Genomic DNA, 19,828 nt, shown 5'->3' with positions numbered 1-19,828 from the left:
AGTGATCACAGTAACCCATTATGTGTGTCATACAGTGTATTGTGTGTCAAACTTCTATCATATACAGGACCAGCGATCACAGTAACCCATTATATATGTCATACATAGTGTATTGTGTGTCATAATTCCAGCATATACAGGACCAGTGATCACAGTAACCCATTATATATGTCATACATAGTGTATTGTGTGTCATAATTCCAGCATATACAGGACCAGCGATCACAGTAACCCACTATATGTGTCATACATAGTGTATTGTGTGTCATAATTCCAGAATATACAGGACCAGTGGTCACAGTAACCCATTATATGTGTCATACATAGTGTATTGTGTGTCATAATTTCAGCATATACAGGACCAGAAATCACAGTAACCCATTGTATGTGTCATACATAGTGTATTGTGTGTCATAATTCCTGCATATACAGGACCAGCGATCACAGTAACCCATTAACTGTGTCATACATAGTGTATTGTGTGTCATAATTCCAGCATATACAGGACCAGCGATCAGAGTAACCCATTATGTGTGTCATACAGTGTATTGTGTGTCATACTTCTATCATATACAGGACCAGCGATCACAGTAACCCATTATATATGTCATACATAGTGTAATGTGTGTCATAATTCCAGCATATACAGGACCAGTGATCACAGTAACCCATTATATATGTCATACATAGTGTATTGTGTGTCATAATTTCAGCATATACAGGACCAGCGATCACAGTAACCCACTATATGTGTCATACATAGTGTATTGTGTGTCATAATTCCAGAATATACAGGACCAGTGGTCACAGTAACCCATTATATGTGTCATACATAGTGTATTGTGTGTCATAATTTCAGCATATACAGGACCAGCAATCACAGTAACCCATTGTATGTGTCATACATAGTGTATTGTGTGTCATAATTCCTGCATATACAGGACCAGCGATCACAGTAACCCATTAACTGTGTCATACATAGTGTATTGTGTGTCATAATTCCAGCATATACAGGACCAGCGATCAGAGTAACCCATTATATGTGTCATACATAGTGTATTGTGTGTCATAATTCCAGCATATACAGGACCAGCGATCACAGTAACCCATTGTATGTGTCATACATAGTGTATTGTGTGTCATAATACCTGCATATACAGGACCAGCGATCACAGTAACCCAATTATATGTGTCATACATAGTGTATTGTGTGTAATAATTCCAGCATATACAGGACCAGCGATCACAGTAACCCATTATATGTGTCATACATAGTGTATTGTGTGTCATAATTCCAGCATATACAGGACCAGCGATCACAGTAACCCATTAAATGTGTCATACATAGTGTATTGTGTGTCATAATTCCAGCATATACAGGACCAGTGATCACAGTAACCCATTATATGTGACATACATAGTGTATTGTGTGTCATAATTCCATCATATACAGGCCCAGCGATCACAGTAACCCATTATATGTCTCATACATAGTGTATTGTGCGTCATAATTCCTGCATATACAGGACCAGCGATCACAGTAACCCATTAAATGTGTCATACATAGTGTATTGTGTGTCATAATTCCAGCATATACAGGACCAGTGATCACAGTAACCCATTATATATGTCATACATAGTGTATTGTGTGTCATAATCCCAGCATATACAGGACCAGCGATCACAGTAACCCACTATATGTGTCATACATAGTGTATTGTGTGTCATAATTCCAGAATATACAGGACCAGTAGTCACAGTAACCCATTATATGTGTCATACATAGTGTATTGTGTGTCATAATTCCAGCATATACAGGACCAGTGATCACAGTAACCCATTATGTGTGTCAAACAGTGTATTGTGTGTCATACTTCCATCATATACAGGACCAGCGATCACAGTAAGCCATTATGTTTCATACAAAGTGCAATGTGTATCATAATTCCAGCATATACAGGACCAGTGATCACAGTAACCCATTATATGTGTCATACATAGTGTATTGTGTGTCATAATTCCAGCATATACAGGACCAGCGATCACAGTAACCCATTATATGTGTCATACATAGTGTATTGTGTGTCATAATTCCAGCATATACAGGACCAGTGATCACAGTAAGCCATTATATGTGTCATACATAGTGTATTGTGTGTCATAATTCCAGCATATACAGGACCAGCGATCACAGTAACCCATTATATGTGTCATACATAGTGTATTGTGTGTCATAATTCCAGCATATACCGGACCAGCGATCACAGCAACCCATTATATGTGTCATACATAGTGTATTGTGTGTCATAATTCCAGCATATACAGGACCAGTGATCACAGTAAGCCATTATATGTGTCATACATAGTGTATTGTGTGTCATAATTCCAGCATATACAGGACCAGTGATCACAGTAAGCCATTATATGTGTCATACATAGTGTATTGTGTGTCATAATTCCATCATATACAGGACCAGTGATCACAGTAACCCATTATATGTGTCATACATAGTGTATTGTGTGTCATAATTCCATCATATACAGGACCAGTGATCACAGTAACCCATTATATGTGTCATACATAGTGTATTATGTGTCATAATTCCAGCATATACAGGACCAGTGATCACAGTAACCCATTATATGTATCATACATAGTGTATTGTGTGTCATAATTCCATCATATACAGGACCAGTGATCACAGTAACCCATTATATGTGTCATACATAGTGTATTGTGTGTCATAATTCCATCATATACAGGACCAGTGATCACAGTAACCCATTATATGTGTCATACATAGTGTATTGTGTGTCATAATAGTGTATTATGTGTCATAATTCCAGCATATACAGGACCAGTGATCACAGTAACCCATTATATGTATCATACATAGTGTATTGTGTGTCATAATTCCATCATATACAGGACCAGTGATCACAGTAACCCATTATATGTGTCATACATAGTGTATTGTGTGTCATAATTCCATCATATACAGGACCAGTGATCACAGTAACCCATTATATGTGTCATACATAGTGTATTGTGTGTCATAATAGTGTATTATGTGTCATAATTCCAGCATATACAGGACCAGTGATCACAGTAACCCATTATATGTGTCATACATAGTGTATTGTGTGTCATAATTCCATCATATACAAGACCAGTGATCACAGTAACCCATTACATGTGCAATACATAGTGTATTGTGTGTCATAATTCCAGCATATACAGGACCAGTGATCACAGTAACCTATTATATGTATCATACATACTGTATTGTGTGTCATAATTGCAGCATATCCAGGACCAGTGATCACAGTAACCCATTATATGTGTCATACATAGTGTATTGTGTATCATAATTCCAGCATATACAGGACTAGTGATCACAGTAACCCATTATATGTGTCATACATAGTGTATTGTGTGTCATAATTCCAGCATATACAGGACCAGTGATCACAGTAACCCATTATATGTGTCATACATAGTGTATTGTGTGTCATAATTCCATCATATACAGGACCAGTGATCACAGTAACCCATTATATGTGTCATACATAGTATATTGTGTATTATAATTCCAGCATATACAGGACCAGCGATCACAGTAACCCATTATATGTGTCATACATAGTATATTGTGTATTATAATTCCAGCATATACAGGACCAGCGATCACAGTAACCCATTATATGTGTCATACATAGTGTATTGTGTGTCATAATTCCAGCATATACAGGACCAGCGATCACAGTAAGCCATTATATGTGTCATACATAGTGTATTGTGTGTCATAATTCCAGCATATACAGGACCAGTGATCACAGTAAGCCATTATATGTGTCATACATAGTGTATTGTGTGTCATAATTCCAGCATATACAGGACCAGTGATCACAGTAAGCCATTATATGTGTCATACATAGTGTATTGTGTGTCATAATTCCAGCATATACAGGACCAGTGATCACAGTAAGCCATTATATGTGTCATACATAGTGTATTGTGTGTCATAATTCCATCATATACAGGACCAGTGATCACAGTAACCCATTATATGTGTCATACATAGTGTATTGTGTGTCATAATTCCATCAACACAGGACCAGTGATCACAGTAACCCATTATATATGTCATACATAGTGTATTGTGTGTCATAATTCCATCATATACAGGACCAGTGATCACAGTAACCCATTATATGTGTCATACATAGTATATTGTGTATTATAATTCCAGCATATACAGGACCAGCGATTACAGTAACCCATTATATGTGTCATACATAGTGTATTGTGTGTCATAATTCAAGCATATACAGGACCAGTGATCACAGTAAGCCATTATATGTGTCATACATAGTGTATTGTGTGTCATAATTCCAGCATATACAGGACCAGTGATCACAGTAAGCCATTATATGTGTCATACATAGTGTATTGTGTGTCATAATTCCAGCATATACAGGACCAGTGATCACAGTAACCCATTATATGTGTCATACATAGTGTATTGTGTGTCATAATTCCAGCATATACAGGATCAGTGATCACAGTAACCCATTATATGTGTCATATATAGTGTATTGTGTGTCATAATTCCATCATATACAGGACCAGTGATCACAGTAACCCATTATATGTGTCATACATAGTGTATTGTGTGTCATAATTCCATCATATACAGGACCAGTGATCACTGTAACCCAGTATATGTGTCATACATAGTGTATTGTGTGTCATAATTCCATCATATACAGGACCAGTGATCACAGTAACCCATTATATGTGTCATACATAGTGTATTGTGTGTCATAATTCCAGTATATATAGGACCAGTGATCACAGTAAGCCATTATATGTGTCATACATAGTGTATTGTGTGTCATAATTCCAGCATATACAGGACCAGTGATCACAGTAACCCATTATATGTGTCATACATAGTGTATTGTGTGTCATAATTCCAGCATATACAGGATCAGTGATCACAGTAACCCATTATATGTGTCATATATAGTGTATTGTGTGTCATAATTCCATCATATACAGGACCAGTGATCACAGTAACCCATTATATGTGTCATACATAGTGTATTGTGTGTCATAATTCCAGCATATACAGGACCAGAAATCACAGTAACCCATTGTATGTGTCATACATAGTGTATTGTGTGTCATAATTCCATCAACACAGGACCAGTGATCACAGTAACCCATTATATATGTCATACATAGTGTATTGTGTGTCATAATTCCATCATATACAGGACCAGTGATCACAGTAACCCATTATATGTGTCATACATAGTATATTGTGTATTATAATTCCAGCATATACAGGACCAGCGATTACAGTAACCCATTATATGTGTCATACATAGTGTATTGTGTGTCATAATTCAAGCATATACAGGACCAGTGATCACAGTAAGCCATTATATGTGTCATACATAGTGTATTGTGTGTCATAATTCCAGCATATACAGGACCAGTGATCACAGTAAGCCATTATATGTGTCATACATAGTGTATTGTGTGTCATAATTCCAGCATATACAGGACCAGTGATCACAGTAACCCATTATATGTGTCATACATAGTGTATTGTGTGTCATAATTCCAGCATATACAGGATCAGTGATCACAGTAACCCATTATATGTGTCATATATAGTGTATTGTGTGTCATAATTCCATCATATACAGGACCAGTGATCACAGTAACCCATTATATGTGTCATACATAGTGTATTGTGTGTCATAATTCCATCATATACAGGACCAGTGATCACTGTAACCCAGTATATGTGTCATACATAGTGTATTGTGTGTCATAATTCCAGCATATACAGGACCAGTGATCACAGTAACCCATTATATGTGTCATACATAGTGTATTGTGTGTCATAATTCCAGTATATATAGGACCAGTGATCACAGTAAGCCATTATATGTGTCATACATAGTGTATTGTGTGTCATAATTCCAGCATATACAGGACCAGTGATCACAGTAACCCATTATATGTGTCATACATAGTGTATTGTGTGTCATAATTCCAGCATATACAGGATCAGTGATCACAGTAACCCATTACATGTGTCATATATAGTGTATTGTGTGTCATAATTCCATCATATACAGGACCAGTGATCACAGTAACCCATTATATGTGTCATACATAGTGTATTGTGTGTCATAATTCCAGCATATACAGGACCAGTGATCACTGTAACCCAGTATATGTGTCATACATAGTGTATTGTGTGTCATAATTCCAGCATATACAGGACCAGTGATCACAGTAACCCATTATATGTGTCATACATAGTGTATTGTGTGTCATAATTCCAGTATATATAGGACCAGTGATCACAGTAACCCATTATATGTGTCATACATAGTGTATTGTGTGTCATAATTCCATCATATACAGGACCAGTGATCACAGTAACCCATTATATGTGTCATACATAGTATAATGTGTATTATAATTCCAGCATATACAGGACCAGTGATCACAGTAACCCATTATATGTGTCATACATAGTGTATTGTGTGTCATAATTCCAGCATATACAGGACCAGCGATCACAGTAACCCATTATATGTGTCATACATAGTGTATTGTGTGTCATAATTCCAGCATATACAGGACCAGTGATCACAGTAAGCCATTATATGTGTCATATATAGTGTATTGTGTGTCATAATTCCAGCATATACAGGACCAGTGATCACAGTAACCCATTATATGTGTCATACATAGTGTATTGTGTGTCATAATTCCAGCATATACAGGACCAGCGATCACAGTAACCCGTTATATGTGTCATACATAGTGTATTGTGTGTCATAATTCCAGCATATACAGGACCAGCGATCACAGTAACCCATTATATGTGTCATACATAGTGTATTGTGTGTCATAATTCCTGCATATACAGGACCAGCGATCACAGTAACCCATTATATGTGTCATACATAGTGTATTGTGTGTCATAATTCCAGCATATACAGGACCAGCGATCACAGTAACCCATTATATGTCTCATACATAGTGTATTGTGTGTCATAATTCCAGCATATACAGGACCAGCGATCACAATAACCCATTAAATGTGTCATACATAGTGTATTGTGTGTCATAATTCCAGCATATACAGGACCAGTGATCACAGTAACCCATTCTATGTGTCATACATAGTGTATTGTGTGTCATAATTCCAGCATATACAGGACCAGCGATCACAGTAACCCATTATATGTGTCATACATAGTGTATTGTGTATCATAATTCCAGCATATACAGGACCAGCGATCACAGTAAGCCATTATGTGTCATACAAAGTGCAGTGTGTATCATAATTCCAGCATATACAGGACCAGCGATCACAGTAACCCATTATATGTGTCATACATAGTGTATTGTGTGTCATAATTCCAGCATATACAGGACCAGTGATCACAGTAACCCATTATATGTGTCATACATAGTGTATTATGTGTCATAATTCCAGCATATACAGGACCAGCGTTCACAGTAACCCATTATATGTGTCATACAGTGTATTGTGTGTCATACTTCCATCATATACAGGACCAGCGATCACAGTAACCCATTATATATGTCATACATAGTGTATTGTGTGTCATAATTCCATCATTTACAGGACCAGTCATCACAGTAACCCATTATATGTGTTATACATAGTGTATTGTGTGTCATAATTCCAGCATATACAGGAGCAGCAATCACAGTAACCCATTATATGTGTCATACATAGTGCATTGTGTGTCATAATTCCAGCATATACAGGACCAGTGATCACAGTAACCCATTATGTGTGTCATACAGTGTATTGTGTGTCAAACTTCTATCATATACAGGACCAGCGATCACAGTAACCCATTATATATGTCATACATAGTGTATTGTGTGTCATAATTCCAGCATATACAGGACCAGTGATCACAGTAACCCATTATATATGTCATACATAGTGTATTGTGTGTCATAATTCCAGCATATACAGGACCAGCGATCACAGTAACCCACTATATGTGTCATACATAGTGTATTGTGTGTCATAATTCCAGAATATACAGGACCAGTGGTCACAGTAACCCATTATATGTGTCATACATAGTGTATTGTGTGTCATAATTTCAGCATATACAGGACCAGAAATCACAGTAACCCATTGTATGTGTCATACATAGTGTATTGTGTGTCATAATTCCTGCATATACAGGACCAGCGATCACAGTAACCCATTAACTGTGTCATACATAGTGTATTGTGTGTCATAATTCCAGCATATACAGGACCAGCGATCAGAGTAACCCATTATGTGTGTCATACAGTGTATTGTGTGTCATACTTCTATCATATACAGGACCAGCGATCACAGTAACCCATTATATATGTCATACATAGTGTAATGTGTGTCATAATTCCAGCATATACAGGACCAGTGATCACAGTAACCCATTATATATGTCATACATAGTGTATTGTGTGTCATAATTTCAGCATATACAGGACCAGCGATCACAGTAACCCACTATATGTGTCATACATAGTGTATTGTGTGTCATAATTCCAGAATATACAGGACCAGTGGTCACAGTAACCCATTATATGTGTCATACATAGTGTATTGTGTGTCATAATTTCAGCATATACAGGACCAGCAATCACAGTAACCCATTGTATGTGTCATACATAGTGTATTGTGTGTCATAATTCCTGCATATACAGGACCAGCGATCACAGTAACCCATTAACTGTGTCATACATAGTGTATTGTGTGTCATAATTCCAGCATATACAGGACCAGCGATCAGAGTAACCCATTATATGTGTCATACATAGTGTATTGTGTGTCATAATTCCAGCATATACAGGACCAGCGATCACAGTAACCCATTGTATGTGTCATACATAGTGTATTGTGTGTCATAATACCTGCATATACAGGACCAGCGATCACAGTAACCCAATTATATGTGTCATACATAGTGTATTGTGTGTAATAATTCCAGCATATACAGGACCAGCGATCACAGTAACCCATTATATGTGTCATACATAGTGTATTGTGTGTCATAATTCCAGCATATACAGGACCAGCGATCACAGTAACCCATTAAATGTGTCATACATAGTGTATTGTGTGTCATAATTCCAGCATATACAGGACCAGTGATCACAGTAACCCATTATATGTGACATACATAGTGTATTGTGTGTCATAATTCCATCATATACAGGCCCAGCGATCACAGTAACCCATTATATGTCTCATACATAGTGTATTGTGCGTCATAATTCCTGCATATACAGGACCAGCGATCACAGTAACCCATTAAATGTGTCATACATAGTGTATTGTGTGTCATAATTCCAGCATATACAGGACCAGTGATCACAGTAACCCATTATATATGTCATACATAGTGTATTGTGTGTCATAATCCCAGCATATACAGGACCAGCGATCACAGTAACCCACTATATGTGTCATACATAGTGTATTGTGTGTCATAATTCCAGAATATACAGGACCAGTAGTCACAGTAACCCATTATATGTGTCATACATAGTGTATTGTGTGTCATAATTCCAGCATATACAGGACCAGTGATCACAGTAACCCATTATGTGTGTCAAACAGTGTATTGTGTGTCATACTTCCATCATATACAGGACCAGCGATCACAGTAAGCCATTATGTTTCATACAAAGTGCAATGTGTATCATAATTCCAGCATATACAGGACCAGTGATCACAGTAACCCATTATATGTGTCATACATAGTGTATTGTGTGTCATAATTCCAGCATATACAGGACCAGCGATCACAGTAACCCATTATATGTGTCATACATAGTGTATTGTGTGTCATAATTCCAGCATATACAGGACCAGTGATCACAGTAAGCCATTATATGTGTCATACATAGTGTATTGTGTGTCATAATTCCAGCATATACAGGACCAGCGATCACAGTAACCCATTATATGTGTCATACATAGTGTATTGTGTGTCATAATTCCAGCATATACCGGACCAGCGATCACAGCAACCCATTATATGTGTCATACATAGTGTATTGTGTGTCATAATTCCAGCATATACAGGACCAGTGATCACAGTAAGCCATTATATGTGTCATACATAGTGTATTGTGTGTCATAATTCCAGCATATACAGGACCAGTGATCACAGTAAGCCATTATATGTGTCATACATAGTGTATTGTGTGTCATAATTCCATCATATACAGGACCAGTGATCACAGTAACCCATTATATGTGTCATACATAGTGTATTGTGTGTCATAATTCCATCATATACAGGACCAGTGATCACAGTAACCCATTATATGTGTCATACATAGTGTATTATGTGTCATAATTCCAGCATATACAGGACCAGTGATCACAGTAACCCATTATATGTATCATACATAGTGTATTGTGTGTCATAATTCCATCATATACAGGACCAGTGATCACAGTAACCCATTATATGTGTCATACATAGTGTATTGTGTGTCATAATTCCATCATATACAGGACCAGTGATCACAGTAACCCATTATATGTGTCATACATAGTGTATTGTGTGTCATAATAGTGTATTATGTGTCATAATTCCAGCATATACAGGACCAGTGATCACAGTAACCCATTATATGTATCATACATAGTGTATTGTGTGTCATAATTCCATCATATACAGGACCAGTGATCACAGTAACCCATTATATGTGTCATACATAGTGTATTGTGTGTCATAATTCCATCATATACAGGACCAGTGATCACAGTAACCCATTATATGTGTCATACATAGTGTATTGTGTGTCATAATAGTGTATTATGTGTCATAATTCCAGCATATACAGGACCAGTGATCACAGTAACCCATTATATGTGTCATACATAGTGTATTGTGTGTCATAATTCCATCATATACAAGACCAGTGATCACAGTAACCCATTACATGTGCAATACATAGTGTATTGTGTGTCATAATTCCAGCATATACAGGACCAGTGATCACAGTAACCTATTATATGTATCATACATACTGTATTGTGTGTCATAATTGCAGCATATCCAGGACCAGTGATCACAGTAACCCATTATATGTGTCATACATAGTGTATTGTGTATCATAATTCCAGCATATACAGGACTAGTGATCACAGTAACCCATTATATGTGTCATACATAGTGTATTGTGTGTCATAATTCCAGCATATACAGGACCAGTGATCACAGTAACCCATTATATGTGTCATACATAGTGTATTGTGTGTCATAATTCCATCATATACAGGACCAGTGATCACAGTAACCCATTATATGTGTCATACATAGTATATTGTGTATTATAATTCCAGCATATACAGGACCAGCGATCACAGTAACCCATTATATGTGTCATACATAGTATATTGTGTATTATAATTCCAGCATATACAGGACCAGCGATCACAGTAACCCATTATATGTGTCATACATAGTGTATTGTGTGTCATAATTCCAGCATATACAGGACCAGCGATCACAGTAAGCCATTATATGTGTCATACATAGTGTATTGTGTGTCATAATTCCAGCATATACAGGACCAGTGATCACAGTAAGCCATTATATGTGTCATACATAGTGTATTGTGTGTCATAATTCCAGCATATACAGGACCAGTGATCACAGTAAGCCATTATATGTGTCATACATAGTGTATTGTGTGTCATAATTCCAGCATATACAGGACCAGTGATCACAGTAAGCCATTATATGTGTCATACATAGTGTATTGTGTGTCATAATTCCATCATATACAGGACCAGTGATCACAGTAACCCATTATATGTGTCATACATAGTGTATTGTGTGTCATAATTCCATCAACACAGGACCAGTGATCACAGTAACCCATTATATATGTCATACATAGTGTATTGTGTGTCATAATTCCATCATATACAGGACCAGTGATCACAGTAACCCATTATATGTGTCATACATAGTATATTGTGTATTATAATTCCAGCATATACAGGACCAGCGATTACAGTAACCCATTATATGTGTCATACATAGTGTATTGTGTGTCATAATTCAAGCATATACAGGACCAGTGATCACAGTAAGCCATTATATGTGTCATACATAGTGTATTGTGTGTCATAATTCCAGCATATACAGGACCAGTGATCACAGTAAGCCATTATATGTGTCATACATAGTGTATTGTGTGTCATAATTCCAGCATATACAGGACCAGTGATCACAGTAACCCATTATATGTGTCATACATAGTGTATTGTGTGTCATAATTCCAGCATATACAGGATCAGTGATCACAGTAACCCATTATATGTGTCATATATAGTGTATTGTGTGTCATAATTCCATCATATACAGGACCAGTGATCACAGTAACCCATTATATGTGTCATACATAGTGTATTGTGTGTCATAATTCCATCATATACAGGACCAGTGATCACTGTAACCCAGTATATGTGTCATACATAGTGTATTGTGTGTCATAATTCCAGCATATACAGGACCAGTGATCACAGTAACCCATTATATGTGTCATACATAGTGTATTGTGTGTCATAATTCCAGTATATATAGGACCAGTGATCACAGTAAGCCATTATATGTGTCATACATAGTGTATTGTGTGTCATAATTCCAGCATATACAGGACCAGTGATCACAGTAACCCATTATATGTGTCATACATAGTGTATTGTGTGTCATAATTCCAGCATATACAGGATCAGTGATCACAGTAACCCATTATATGTGTCATATATAGTGTATTGTGTGTCATAATTCCATCATATACAGGACCAGTGATCACAGTAACCCATTATATGTGTCATACATAGTGTATTGTGTGTCATAATTCCAGCATATACAGGACCAGAAATCACAGTAACCCATTGTATGTGTCATACATAGTGTATTGTGTGTCATAATTCCATCAACACAGGACCAGTGATCACAGTAACCCATTATATATGTCATACATAGTGTATTGTGTGTCATAATTCCATCATATACAGGACCAGTGATCACAGTAACCCATTATATGTGTCATACATAGTATATTGTGTATTATAATTCCAGCATATACAGGACCAGCGATTACAGTAACCCATTATATGTGTCATACATAGTGTATTGTGTGTCATAATTCAAGCATATACAGGACCAGTGATCACAGTAAGCCATTATATGTGTCATACATAGTGTATTGTGTGTCATAATTCCAGCATATACAGGACCAGTGATCACAGTAAGCCATTATATGTGTCATACATAGTGTATTGTGTGTCATAATTCCAGCATATACAGGACCAGTGATCACAGTAACCCATTATATGTGTCATACATAGTGTATTGTGTGTCATAATTCCAGCATATACAGGATCAGTGATCACAGTAACCCATTATATGTGTCATATATAGTGTATTGTGTGTCATAATTCCATCATATACAGGACCAGTGATCACAGTAACCCATTATATGTGTCATACATAGTGTATTGTGTGTCATAATTCCATCATATACAGGACCAGTGATCACTGTAACCCAGTATATGTGTCATACATAGTGTATTGTGTGTCATAATTCCAGCATATACAGGACCAGTGATCACAGTAACCCATTATATGTGTCATACATAGTGTATTGTGTGTCATAATTCCAGTATATATAGGACCAGTGATCACAGTAAGCCATTATATGTGTCATACATAGTGTATTGTGTGTCATAATTCCAGCATATACAGGACCAGTGATCACAGTAACCCATTATATGTGTCATACATAGTGTATTGTGTGTCATAATTCCAGCATATACAGGATCAGTGATCACAGTAACCCATTACATGTGTCATATATAGTGTATTGTGTGTCATAATTCCATCATATACAGGACCAGTGATCACAGTAACCCATTATATGTGTCATACATAGTGTATTGTGTGTCATAATTCCAGCATATACAGGACCAGTGATCACTGTAACCCAGTATATGTGTCATACATAGTGTATTGTGTGTCATAATTCCAGCATATACAGGACCAGTGATCACAGTAACCCATTATATGTGTCATACATAGTGTATTGTGTGTCATAATTCCAGTATATATAGGACCAGTGATCACAGTAACCCATTATATGTGTCATACATAGTGTATTGTGTGTCATAATTCCATCATATACAGGACCAGTGATCACAGTAACCCATTATATGTGTCATACATAGTATAATGTGTATTATAATTCCAGCATATACAGGACCAGTGATCACAGTAACCCATTATATGTGTCATACATAGTGTATTGTGTGTCATAATTCCAGCATATACAGGACCAGCGATCACAGTAACCCATTATATGTGTCATACATAGTGTATTGTGTGTCATAATTCCAGCATATACAGGACCAGTGATCACAGTAAGCCATTATATGTGTCATATATAGTGTATTGTGTGTCATAATTCCAGCATATACAGGACCAGTGATCACAGTAACCCATTATATGTGTCATACATAGTGTATTGTGTGTCATAATTCCAGCATATACAGGACCAGTGATCACAGTAAGCCATTATATGTGTCATACATAGTGTATTGTGTGTCATAATTCCAGCATATACAGGATCAGTGATCACAGTAACCCATTATATGTGTCATATATAGTGTATTGTGTGTCATAATTCCAGCATATACAGGATCAGTGATCACTGTAACCCATTATATGTGTCATATATAGTGTATTGTGTGTCATAATTCCAGCATATACAGAACCAGTGATCACTGTAACCCATTATATGTGTCATACATAGTGTATTGTGTGTCATAATTCCAGCATATACAGGACCAGTGATCACAGTAACCCATTATATGTGTCATACATAGTGTATTGTGTGTCATAATTCCAGCATATACAGGACCAGTGATCACAGTAACCCATTATATGTGTCATATATAGTGTATTGTGTGTCATAATTCCATCATATACAGGACCAGTGATCACAGTAACCCATTATATGTGTCATACATAGTATATTGTGTATTATAATTCCAGCATATACAGGACCAGTGATCACAGTAACCCATTATATGTGTCATACATAGTGTATTGTGTGTCATAATTCCAGCATATACAGGACCAGCGATTACAGTAACCCATTATATGTGTCATACATAGTGTATTGTGTGTCATAATTCCAGCATATACAGGACCAGCGATCACAGTAACCCATTATATGTGTCATACATAGTGTATTGTGTGTCATAATTCCAGCATATACAGGACCAGCGATCACAGTAACCCATTATATGTGTCATACATAGTGTATTGTGTGTCATAATTCCAGCATATACAGGACCAGCGATCACAGTAACCCATTATATGTGTCATACATAGTGTATTGTGTGTCATAATTCCAGCATATACAGGACCAGCGATCACAGTAACCCATTATATGTGTCATACATAGTGTATTGTGTGTCATAATCCCAGCATATACAGGACCAGTGATCACAGTAACCATTATATGTGTCATACATATTGTATTGTGTGTCATAATTCCACCATATACAGGACCAGTGATCACAGTAACCCATTATATGTGTCATACATAGTGTATTGTGTGTCATAATTCCAGTATATACAGGACCAGTGATCACAGTAACCCATTATATGTGTCATATATAGTGTATTGTGTGTCATAATTCCATCATATACAGGACCAGTGATCACAGTAACCCATTATATGTGTCATAGATAGTATATTGTGTATTATAATTCCAGCATATACAGGACCAGTGATCACAGTAACCCATTATATGTGTCATACATAGTGTATTGTGTGTCATAATTCCAGCATATACAGAACCAGCGATCACAGTAACCCATTATATGTGTCATACATAGTGTATTGTGTGTCATAATTCCAGCATATACAGGACCAGCGATCACAGTAACCCATTATATGTGTCATACATAGTGTATTGTGTGTCATAATTCCAGCATATACAGGACCAGCGATCACAGTAACCCATTATATGTGTCATACATAGAGTATTGTGTGTCATAATTCCAGCATATACAGGACCAGCGATCACAGTAACCCATTATATGTGTCATACATAGTGTATTGTGTGTCATAATTCCAGCATATACAGGACCAGCGATCACAGTAACCCATTATATGTGTCATACATAGTGTATTGTGTGTCATAATTCCAGCATATACAGGACCAGCGATCACAGTAACCCATTATATGTGTCATACATAGTGTATTGTGTGTCATAATTCCAGCATATACAGGACCAGCGATCACAGTAACCCATTATATGTGTCATACATAGTGTATTGTGTGTCATAATTCCAGCACATACAGGACCAGCGATCACAGTAACCCATTATATGTGTCATACATAGTGTATTGTGTGTCATAATTCCAGCATATACAGGACCAGTGATCACAGTAACCATTATATGTGTCATACATATTGTATTGTGTGTCATAATTCCACCATATACAGGACCAGTGATCACAGTAACCCATTATATGTGTCATACATAGTGTATTGTGTGTCATAATTCCAGTATATACAGGACCAGTGATCACAGTAACCCATTATATGTGTCATATATAGTGTATTGTGTGTCATAATTCCATCATATACAGGACCAGTGATCACAGTAACCCATTATATGTGTCATAGATAGTATATTGTGTATTATAATTCCAGCATATACAGGACCAGTGATCACAGTAACCCATTATATGTGTCATACATAGTGTATTGTGTGTCATAATTCCAGCATATACAGGACCAGCGATCACAGTAACCCATTATATGTGTCATACATAGTGTATTGTGTGTCATAATTCCAGCATATACAGGACCAGAGATCACAGTAACCCATTATATGTGTCATACATAGTGTATTGTGTGTCATAATTCCAGCATATACAGGACCAGCGATCACAGTAACCCATTATATGTGTCATACATAGTGTATTGTGTGTCATAATTCCAGCATATACAGGACCAGCGATCACAGTAACCCATTATATGTGTCATACATAGTGTATTGTGTGTCATAATTCCATCATATACAGGACCAGCGATCACAGTAACCCATTATATGTGTCCTACATAGTATATTGTGTGTCATAATTCCAGCATATACAGGACCAGCGATCACAGTAACCCATTATATGTGTCATACATAGTGTATTGTGTGTCATAATTCCATCATATACAGGACCAGCGATCACAGTAACCCATTATATGTGTCCTACATAGTGTATTGTGTGTCATAATTCCAGCATATACAGGACCAGTGATCACAGTAACCCATTATATGTGTCCTACATAGTATATTGTGTGTCATAATTCCAGCATATACAGGACCAGCGATCACAGTAACCCATTATATGTGTCATACATAGTGTATTGTGTGTCATAATTCCATCATATACAGGACCAGCGATCACAGTAACCCATTATATGTGTCCTACATAGTGTATTGTGTGTCATAATTCCAGCATATACAGGACCAGTGATCACAGTAAGCCATTATATGTGTCATACATAGTGTATTGTGTGTCATAATTCCAGCATATACAGGACCAGCGATCACAGTAAGCCATTATATGCGGCAATTGGTCCATCCTGCCTGAGCTGAATGTATTTATTTCATATGTGGGCACCATTCCAGAGTATTGGAGCAAGTCCGGGAGTCTGGGGGAGCAGCAGAAGAACCTAGCATTGCCCTGGACATATATGTACATATCGGTCTCCTTATGCACTGGATAGTGTATTATTAATTATATAGTATTAATATTTAACCCTACTGATAGGTCTATAGCAGTGCACCCCTAACAGTGCATGTTTTCCAGATCTCCTAGTTGGTGCAATGGTGTATTTACTATTGGCTGACACATGTTAAAAGATCCACAGGTGGTGCTAATTATTTAATTTGTGACACTGAAAAGAACATGCAGCACTGGTAAAATTCTATAATATTAATATTTCTATTGTGGTCATGATGTGGGCTGGGGAGAGGGATTTTCAGTCAACCGGAACCCCCCTTTGCCTTTTCCTTTGCCAGCCAATCAGCTTCTAACTTATTTTACAGGATGTGCTAGAAAAGTGAGTTAGGAGCTGATTGGTTGGTACTTTACAAGATTTGAGAACTCTCCATCATAGTTTCTTAGCCATCGACTCAAGTATTAGCAGAAATGTTATGTTTCTTGGAATATCTGGTATGGGTAAGTTATTTTAATTGGGCCATTCATGTAAGGAAATTCTGAAACCATGGCATGTTACATTCCCGAAGAGAGTGTTATCAAGCTACGGCCAGCTACGGCTTCATATCATATTAAGTTATCCCTATTTTTGTGAAGCTGCCTTAAAAATAATTTAACTTAGTATTATCTTCATATAGGGCCTGATTCAGACCCACTCGCGAGCGGCTGTCCGCTCGCAAGTGGGTCGATGTTCTGGACTGAGCATGCGCACGACGGAGGGAGCTCCGTCGTGCGCATGCGCCAGACGCGACGAGCGAAGGAAAGTCCTTCGCTCGTTGTGTCCGATCAAAGGGGGCGTGCTGTCAATGTTGATTGACAGCACGTCCCCTTTGGTAGGCGTGCCGGGGGCGTGCCTCCCTGACGGGGGCGTTCCCACGGGAACGCCTCCCGTCAAAAGCCGGCCCACTGACATCACTAGTGATGTCAGTGGGAGTGATTTTGGCTCTGATAGAGCCAAAATCACTCCGGAGCTTGCGGTTGAAAACCTCAACCGCAGGCTCCGGCTCGCAATTTCGATGGTCGCGATGGTCTCGACCATCGCGGCCATCAAAATGCACGCTCGTATAGCCTGTGGGTGGTGACCCACAGCTATACGAGCGTCCAGAAGGACGCTCCATTTTCATGGAGCCCGGCCCTCATTCAGAGCGTGCGCTCTGCTCAGAGCGTACGGCTCTGAATGAGGGCCATGATTCCTTATTTACAAAAAAAATAACCCCCATGCTTCCTCCTTTGGTCACTAAAGATACATTACAGCGTAACAGAACACAACTCACTGTTTTCCTCAAACACATAGATCTTCTCGCTCGTCCGCTCCCAGGAGCTGACCGGCTGACGGTCGCCTGTAAGATGACAACAGTAAAACCACGTCAGACATCAATATAAAATATTTGATCCCTGTGATTTAGCGTGAGAGCACTTTCACCCAGCGACGGCGTACCCACCTTATTATCTTCACCTGGTGGTAACTGTGGCATCGCCTGAGCTAAAGAGATGCCTCCTGTTAGTGGCGTTTATGCTGCAGTGAATAAAGCTACACAGTCACCCATTATGGGTGTATTTCATGGTATAATGCACTGAGGGCCTGATTCAGAGCTGCTCGTTCGCTCCGAGCGATGTTCTCACATCTGCGCATGCGTATGGGTCGTAATGTGCATGCGCCAACCAGTCATTGCGGTCGGAAATCGAGCGCTCGCAAAACAGCGAGTGCCTGCTAATTTGAGTGACAGGATGAGGCGTTTGTGGGTGGTAACAGGGGAAGGTGCTTGAAAACGGGGAGTGGAGATCCGAACGCAGGTGTGCCAAACGGTCAAAACGGGCGTTTTAAGGGTGTGCATAATTAACAAAGCAGCGTCATCGACCACGTCACTTGGTTGTGTCTTAGCCTGAACTGTTCGCATGATTGTGGTAGGATAAACCTACCACAAGCA

The 19,828-nt window shown here is 37.9% G+C and overlaps 1 long non-coding RNA gene across 1 annotated transcript in view; it reads right to left on the bottom strand.

The window, feature by feature from the left end:
• The window catches only part of LOC148510719 (uncharacterized), a 59,818-nt gene extending 40,580 nt beyond the window's left edge, over positions 1 to 19,238 (bottom strand). The window contains exon 1 of the long non-coding RNA XR_015868751.1: positions 19,175 to 19,238. This is a non-coding gene — a long non-coding RNA (uncharacterized LOC148510719). The remainder of the gene's footprint in view (positions 1 to 19,174) is intronic.
• Positions 19,239 to 19,828: the final 590 nt, after the last annotated feature.

This window comes from Taudactylus pleione, unplaced genomic scaffold, assembly GCF_031769625.1.
Source record: "Taudactylus pleione unplaced genomic scaffold, aTauple2 ptg000311l, whole genome shotgun sequence".
NCBI lineage: Eukaryota > Metazoa > Chordata > Amphibia > Anura > Myobatrachidae > Taudactylus > Taudactylus pleione.
The sequence above is the reverse complement of the archived record's forward strand: the minus strand, read 5'-3'. Positions and strand labels throughout refer to the sequence as shown.